General features: G+C 39.1%; 1 pseudogene; it reads right to left on the reverse strand.

Annotated features, from left to right (window-relative positions):
• Positions 1-4,482: 4,482 nt before the first annotated feature.
• On the reverse strand, positions 4,483-4,965 carry LOC149139283 (eukaryotic initiation factor 4A-6 pseudogene; annotated as a pseudogene).
• Between the last annotated feature and the right edge of the window lie 1,301 nt (positions 4,966-6,266).

Consider the following 6,266-nt stretch of genomic DNA (forward strand, 5'->3'; position numbering starts at 1 on the left):
ATTCATTTGATGAGTCTCAACAATAAATTATCCTAGCTAAGATGTTATTTTACATTGGTTGGTGAAACAGGCTTAATTTTGGAGGCCAACTCAATATTCTTGTACTTTCATGGATTTATAAATTACAATTGATTTCGATAACACCTGATGCCCAAGGGGCGATGCACTCATAGAGTGAGTCTCTTGAAACATTTATAGTGGTTGGACTATAGGTTACCACGATCTAGGGTTTTGAATACCCATGGGAACGAAAGCCTTGAAAAAAAACCATCCTAATGCACATGTTGAGATGAGGAATCAATCATGAACCTAGGGTCCTATGACATGCAACAATTTCTTCCATGATGACCAACAACGTCGATGGGAACACACTCTCAACGGGAATGCGCATTAGGTCAAAACTAAGGGGGGTCACCTTTTCCCATTTAGGGTTTCGCCCAAACCTCAAAATTGTCCATCGTAAGGAAAGCCAAATTGCATGTATGTTTCCCCAGATGGGCTCCAAAATCATGAGACTCTTGATGCATTACTAAATCCACCAACCTTTGAAACCCTAATGCGGTCCTAAGGCATATGTCTAAGATAAAACATGGTGTGCGGATGCAATGAACGAAATTTTAGTGGGTGCACAAAAGGGGTTTGGGTAGGCAAATTCGCGGGGAGAGAAACTGGTTGGGGGCCCTATCAAAACCCTAAAAGCTTGGGGGGAGTGGTGGGGTACCCAAAATTTTGGATACCACCCAAAAATTTGGGTGGTGTTGTAGCAACTATAACACTAATCAATCAACTTAAATTAAGTCATGCATGCAGAGAATTTGAGGTACCCAGTTGAGATTGGAGTTCAAAGGAAGTGTAATGTCAATTGTAAACTATTCCAAGTTGTACAAGTCATGCATGCGGTGAGAGATTGACCTGAAGGAATTGTACAATTCAGATGAGGAAAATTCCTATTAAATAGGGGCTAATTCCCAAGGAAACAACACAAGGAAACATGGGTTTGGAGGCTCGAAATTTTGGCTATGTATTAGCTAAGGTTAGTCATTCAAGCAAAGGATAGAAGATACAAATGCAGGTTGAGCTCAAGCTTGAGCATAGCATATTGTATTCATCCAAATTCTTTGATTAATACAATACAAATGTATTTTTTAACCCTGTACAGAAATTACCTGCATACAAATTCTAAAACACAGAAAATAAACAATGCGAGAGTGTAACACATAAAACACATTTACACATAGATTTTCCCATGGATCCCAAAACTAGGACTACCAGCTTGATTTTTCATTATATTCCTTTCAATGTTACAATACATATTTATACATGCTGAAGCATCCAATACCATGGACCGAAAACCATCGCGTACAAAACCATGTGCGAAAAATCATGCACAAAACCATAGGTAGGTCTTCCCAACCTAATATGGGGTCCAAAAACAAAATTTTCTGGGGCATTGCCCTAGACCCCATAGAGTGGGGTTACCTGCACCCCTCAAACCCCCTGTGACTCCCCCCGCTACGCAATCGGCACAACGAAGGGGGGCTCCGCCCCCCTTTTAACCCCCCAGTTAACTACGCGGGCTAGTCGTGGAAAGAATATAACACAACCCGACATTCTCCCACTTGTTTTTTTCTTTCCACAAGGGGCCACATGAGAGCTTAGTCATTTATCCAACCCTACAACACCCATTTTTTCTCTACATCAAGAGAACTTCTTAGAGCTCACAGATTTTGTCAATGTGTATGTAGTATTCTTCAAAGTGTCCACCTTTACCAGCAACACCTTTTTGTCTTTTATCATATCCCTCACAAAGTGATACTGAACGTTAATGTGCTTTGTCTTTGAATGATATGCAGGGTTCTTTGCCAAGAAAATTGCACTTTGGCTATCACAGTCTATACTTATAGCTCCCTGTACTAACCCCATACTTGAACACAATCTCTGCAACCAAATTGCTTCCTTGCTTGCATGAGTGGCTTCCATGTATTCTGCCTCTGTAGTTGATAGTGCCACTACAAATTGTTTCTTGCTCGTCCAACTAACTACACCTCCAAATAGGTTAAACACATACCCACTTATAGATATTCTCTGATCCACATCTCTAGCCTAGTCTACATCAACAAAGCCATGAATATCCAACACTCTGTCCAATCCTGGTCTTCCTTGGTAGCACAAACCATAATCACAAGTGCCACGCAAATACCTGAAAACCCGCTTCACTACTGTCTAGTGCTCCTTCTCTGGTTTTGACATAAACCTGCTCAATACTCCCACTACATGTGCAATGTCTGGTCTAGTACAGACCATTGTATACATCAGGCTACCGACTACACTTGCATATGGAACACGGGACATGTCCTCTTCCTCTTCTTGTGTCTTGGGACATTGTTTAGCAGATAACTTTACACCTACTGGAATAGGAAACTTCACAGACTTACTAACCTACATATTAAACCTTTGCAATATTGTCTCGACATACTTCTTCTAGTTTAACTAGAGCTTCCTCTTTGTCCGATCTCTTTTAATTCCCATGCCCAAAATATAGTTTGTAGCACCAAGAGGACAAATGGGTCTTCAAATCTTGGATAATTTCTTTGTCATTTCCAACCAGGAACATATCATCCACATACAATATCAGCTAAATAACATAGTCACCAATTAATTTAAAATACACACAGTGATATGCTTTACTTCTCATGAAGCCAAGTCCCCATATAAATGTATCAAATTTCTAATACCACATCCTTGGTGACTGTTTTAACCCATAGAGAGAATTCTTTAACTTGCATACCAGTTCTTTCTTAGCGTTCACCACAAAGCCTTCAGGTTGCTTCATGTAGATCTCCTCTTCCAGGTCCCCACGAAGAAATGTTGTCTTCACATCCATTTGTTCTACCTCAAAATCAAAAGCAGCAACAACAGATAAAAGTAATCTAATAGAAGCTACCTTGGCAACAGGAGAAAAAATATCACCAAAATCAATTCCCAACACTTGGGAATAACCTTTTGCTACCAACCGAGCTTTGTATTTCTCCACCTTTCCTTCTACATTTGTCTTCTTCTTGAACACCCATTTGCTACCAATGGGTTTCCTTCCAGCCGGCAACTCCACCAGATCCCAAGCCTCATTGTTGTGCAAAGATGCCATTTCATCAACCATGGCTTCTTTCCAGAGTTTTCCATCCTTTGAATCTTCTGCTTCATTCACAGTTATAGGATCATCATCAATAATAGATAAAGAAAAATTTGAACAGAAAGCAGATGGACTATACCTTTCTGGCTGACTTCTTTCTCGAACTGATCTTTTCACACCCAGAGTTTGTGGCTCTTCATCTTCCGATTCCTCCTCTACTGTAGAGTCTAATTCTTCCTCCTTTAGCTCAAACTTTGTCTTCTTAGGTTGCTTTGTGTTTGACACCTAATCCTCTATGGGTTAGTGTGGAAGCTGAATAAACAAAGGAAGTCCAAGAGACCTTGGGATGAGGAACCCAACGGTCACACCATGTGCTATAAATGTATATCATTCGTTAATAAGAAATGTACTCTCATGTTTTATATTTCATATTCTGTTGCTGCCATGTGTGTGTTTAACATGGTATTAGAGCAGGCGTATTCCTGCCCTACATAATTACTTTGAGCCATTTTTTTTATGGCCTTTATGTGCATGTCATTTCTGCCATCACTTATGCATTTCATGAATATTTTCTCAGCTAAATTCTAGCGGCAACCTTAATTATTTCTCCAATCCTATTTTTAGCATTCTTGGCCTTGTAATTCCCCTTTCTTCCTATTTTCCTATTCTACCTATGTTTGCCCATATTACAGAACTGACATCACTGACATCACTGACATGGTAGTATGGTGCGATGAGTGCATATTTGGTGATATTTCTCCTATTATTTCGAAAACCACCCTCTCCAATTAATTCGAAATGCATTGAAGACTGGATTGTATTGCTATTCTCCGGGCATTCAAAACTGGAATGTTACGTTCCCATATGCAGCATTTTTCTATCTCTCACTTGGTAGCAACGTTCCATTGCTCTCTCTGTTTGCAGCACATTCCCTTCCCCATAACGTTGCCATATGAAATTTGTTTGAATGCTGCCATACTTTCCATACGCTCTCCCCCATCCACATTATATGCAAGATCAAAATTAGCTAGTCTTCTCAGATGGAGCAGAAGCTGGATTTGAAAGTCTTGCACCGAACACGTTCAGGTCGATTCCATAGGCGTAAAGCTGAAATCACACACTGTTTGTGGCAAATGAACACTGCGATTCATTATTAAAACAATATCCGACTTTGACAAAAAAAAAAAACATTGCACCTCTCGGTACATTGTCCATCGCTTCTACTCATTTATTCCTTTATTTATTCATTCACATCCCAAGTTCATTGTCTACCTTGTAAGGGTTGCTAGAAATATATGAATTATAGAGTTGCTGCCGATTATCATAAAGGTTCTGCTGGTGGTATCATAAATTTAGGCATTGAGGGTGCACTCCAACTGGGAAGAGGATCTAATTTGGTTCAAGGATTGGGTGGCATTCCTGATGTATCCTGGTCTCAGTTCCCGAGCTCGCATTTGATCTGTGAGCATATCTACCTTTCTTCTGGTATTGATAAAAATCACACTCTGTGTGATTGCCAAAGTTTCGTATAAGTCACACAGTGTATCAAGCTTCCAGTCCTCACGTTCTACATTGACATAGAACTGTTTGATACCCTCCAGGGTAAGCTCATCTCTTTTGACAAGAATCTTGACTGGATTATTCATGAACTTCCTAGTAATCTCCAAAGCTTCAGGAGGCATGGTAGCCGAGAAAACACCAACTTGGAGATTTGAAGGTAGTAATTGAAAGATATCATATATCTGGTCCTTAAACCCATGTGATAGCATTTTATCTGCTTCATTGAGCACAAACATTTTGATTGAATCAGGACGCAAGGCACGACGTCGTAGCATGTCATAGACCCTGACTGGGATCCCCACAACAACATGAACACCAATGGATTGGGAACAAACTATCCCATCCTCTAAACCTATGATAACCTAGTTTTGTGATGAGCATGCAACAGTAAAATGAAAGTAATCTAAATGCATTGAATGGTTAAGGTATGTTGACTTTTGAAGACCGAAATATGTTAAGGAACATGTTTTTAAGGAGATTTGTGCTTGGTTCGGTGGTATGAACTTTTAATAAGGTTGATACGTATATTAAATGGTGCATAAACTCTTGAAGGCCGTGACTGGTGTTGTGATATATATGGTGCGGTAAGCGCAGAATAGTTTGCATTATACACAAAGTGATTGAAGCATTGAATAGATGTGTATGCTCAACTGTATTGATTGAATGTTGTGCATGAATATTACTTTGGGTGTTGGACAAAAGCTAGTCGAATGGTGCGTTAAATTCCATGTTCGGTGTCTCTGTCATGACTGAGTTAAATCCTATGTTGCAAAAAAAAAAAAATGACCTGGCTGAAGTATAAACATATGCGATGGCCTTTTATGATGTAATGGTCATGATTCCTTACTATAATTTTTTAAACATCATGTAGTTTGATGTGAGATGCTTTGGTGGTCGAATTGTTTACTGAAGTGAAAGAATATGTGCTGGTCATTTTTGTTAAAGAGGGTGTGTTGGTTACGTGAAACCCATGACGCCGTGGTGTATATATGAGTATTATTTCATTGCTCACTGCTGAACTAAAGATCAATAGTTTCATTTCATGGAGAAAAGATGATTATTTCCTGTAAGAGCTGACAAAGATGTCCTCCTAAATGTGCTAAGTTTTTGTGTGTTTTTTTGAGTGCTGCCATTCACTATAGTCTTGCTTATTTTATATGAAGAAATTGATGATATTTTAAGAACTTGTTTTGGAAAAACTTGTAACAAAGTTTCACCTTAGGGTTTCGAAGGTGAGCACTTCATCATTTACCATTTCAAAGTTAGCAAATGTAAGGCGCTTCTTATGTGCTTTCAGCTTTGCAATTTATGAGATTATGTACAACTCTTTCTCTGGTGATCAGTTATCCCACAATTACAGCTATTCCACATGCTATCATCAATGGTTACAAGAATTTATTAGCAGTCACTATTGAACTTGACTATTCTTTTCCACTGGCCGAGAAAGTGAAGGAGTATTTGAAGGATCCAAGCAAGTTTGCAGTTGTTGTTGCCTAGTTGTGGCATTGTATTTAAAACTTATTATAGTTTTTGTCAACATATATATGCATTGATTCCTTGTTACTTTGACTACTGC

The sequence above is a fragment of the Pinus tabuliformis genome, chromosome X (genome assembly GCF_031772625.1).
Source record: "Pinus tabuliformis cultivar Carrire ecotype Pingquan chromosome X, CPIR1, whole genome shotgun sequence".
In the NCBI taxonomy this organism is placed as follows: Eukaryota; Viridiplantae; Streptophyta; class Pinopsida; order Pinales; family Pinaceae; genus Pinus; species Pinus tabuliformis.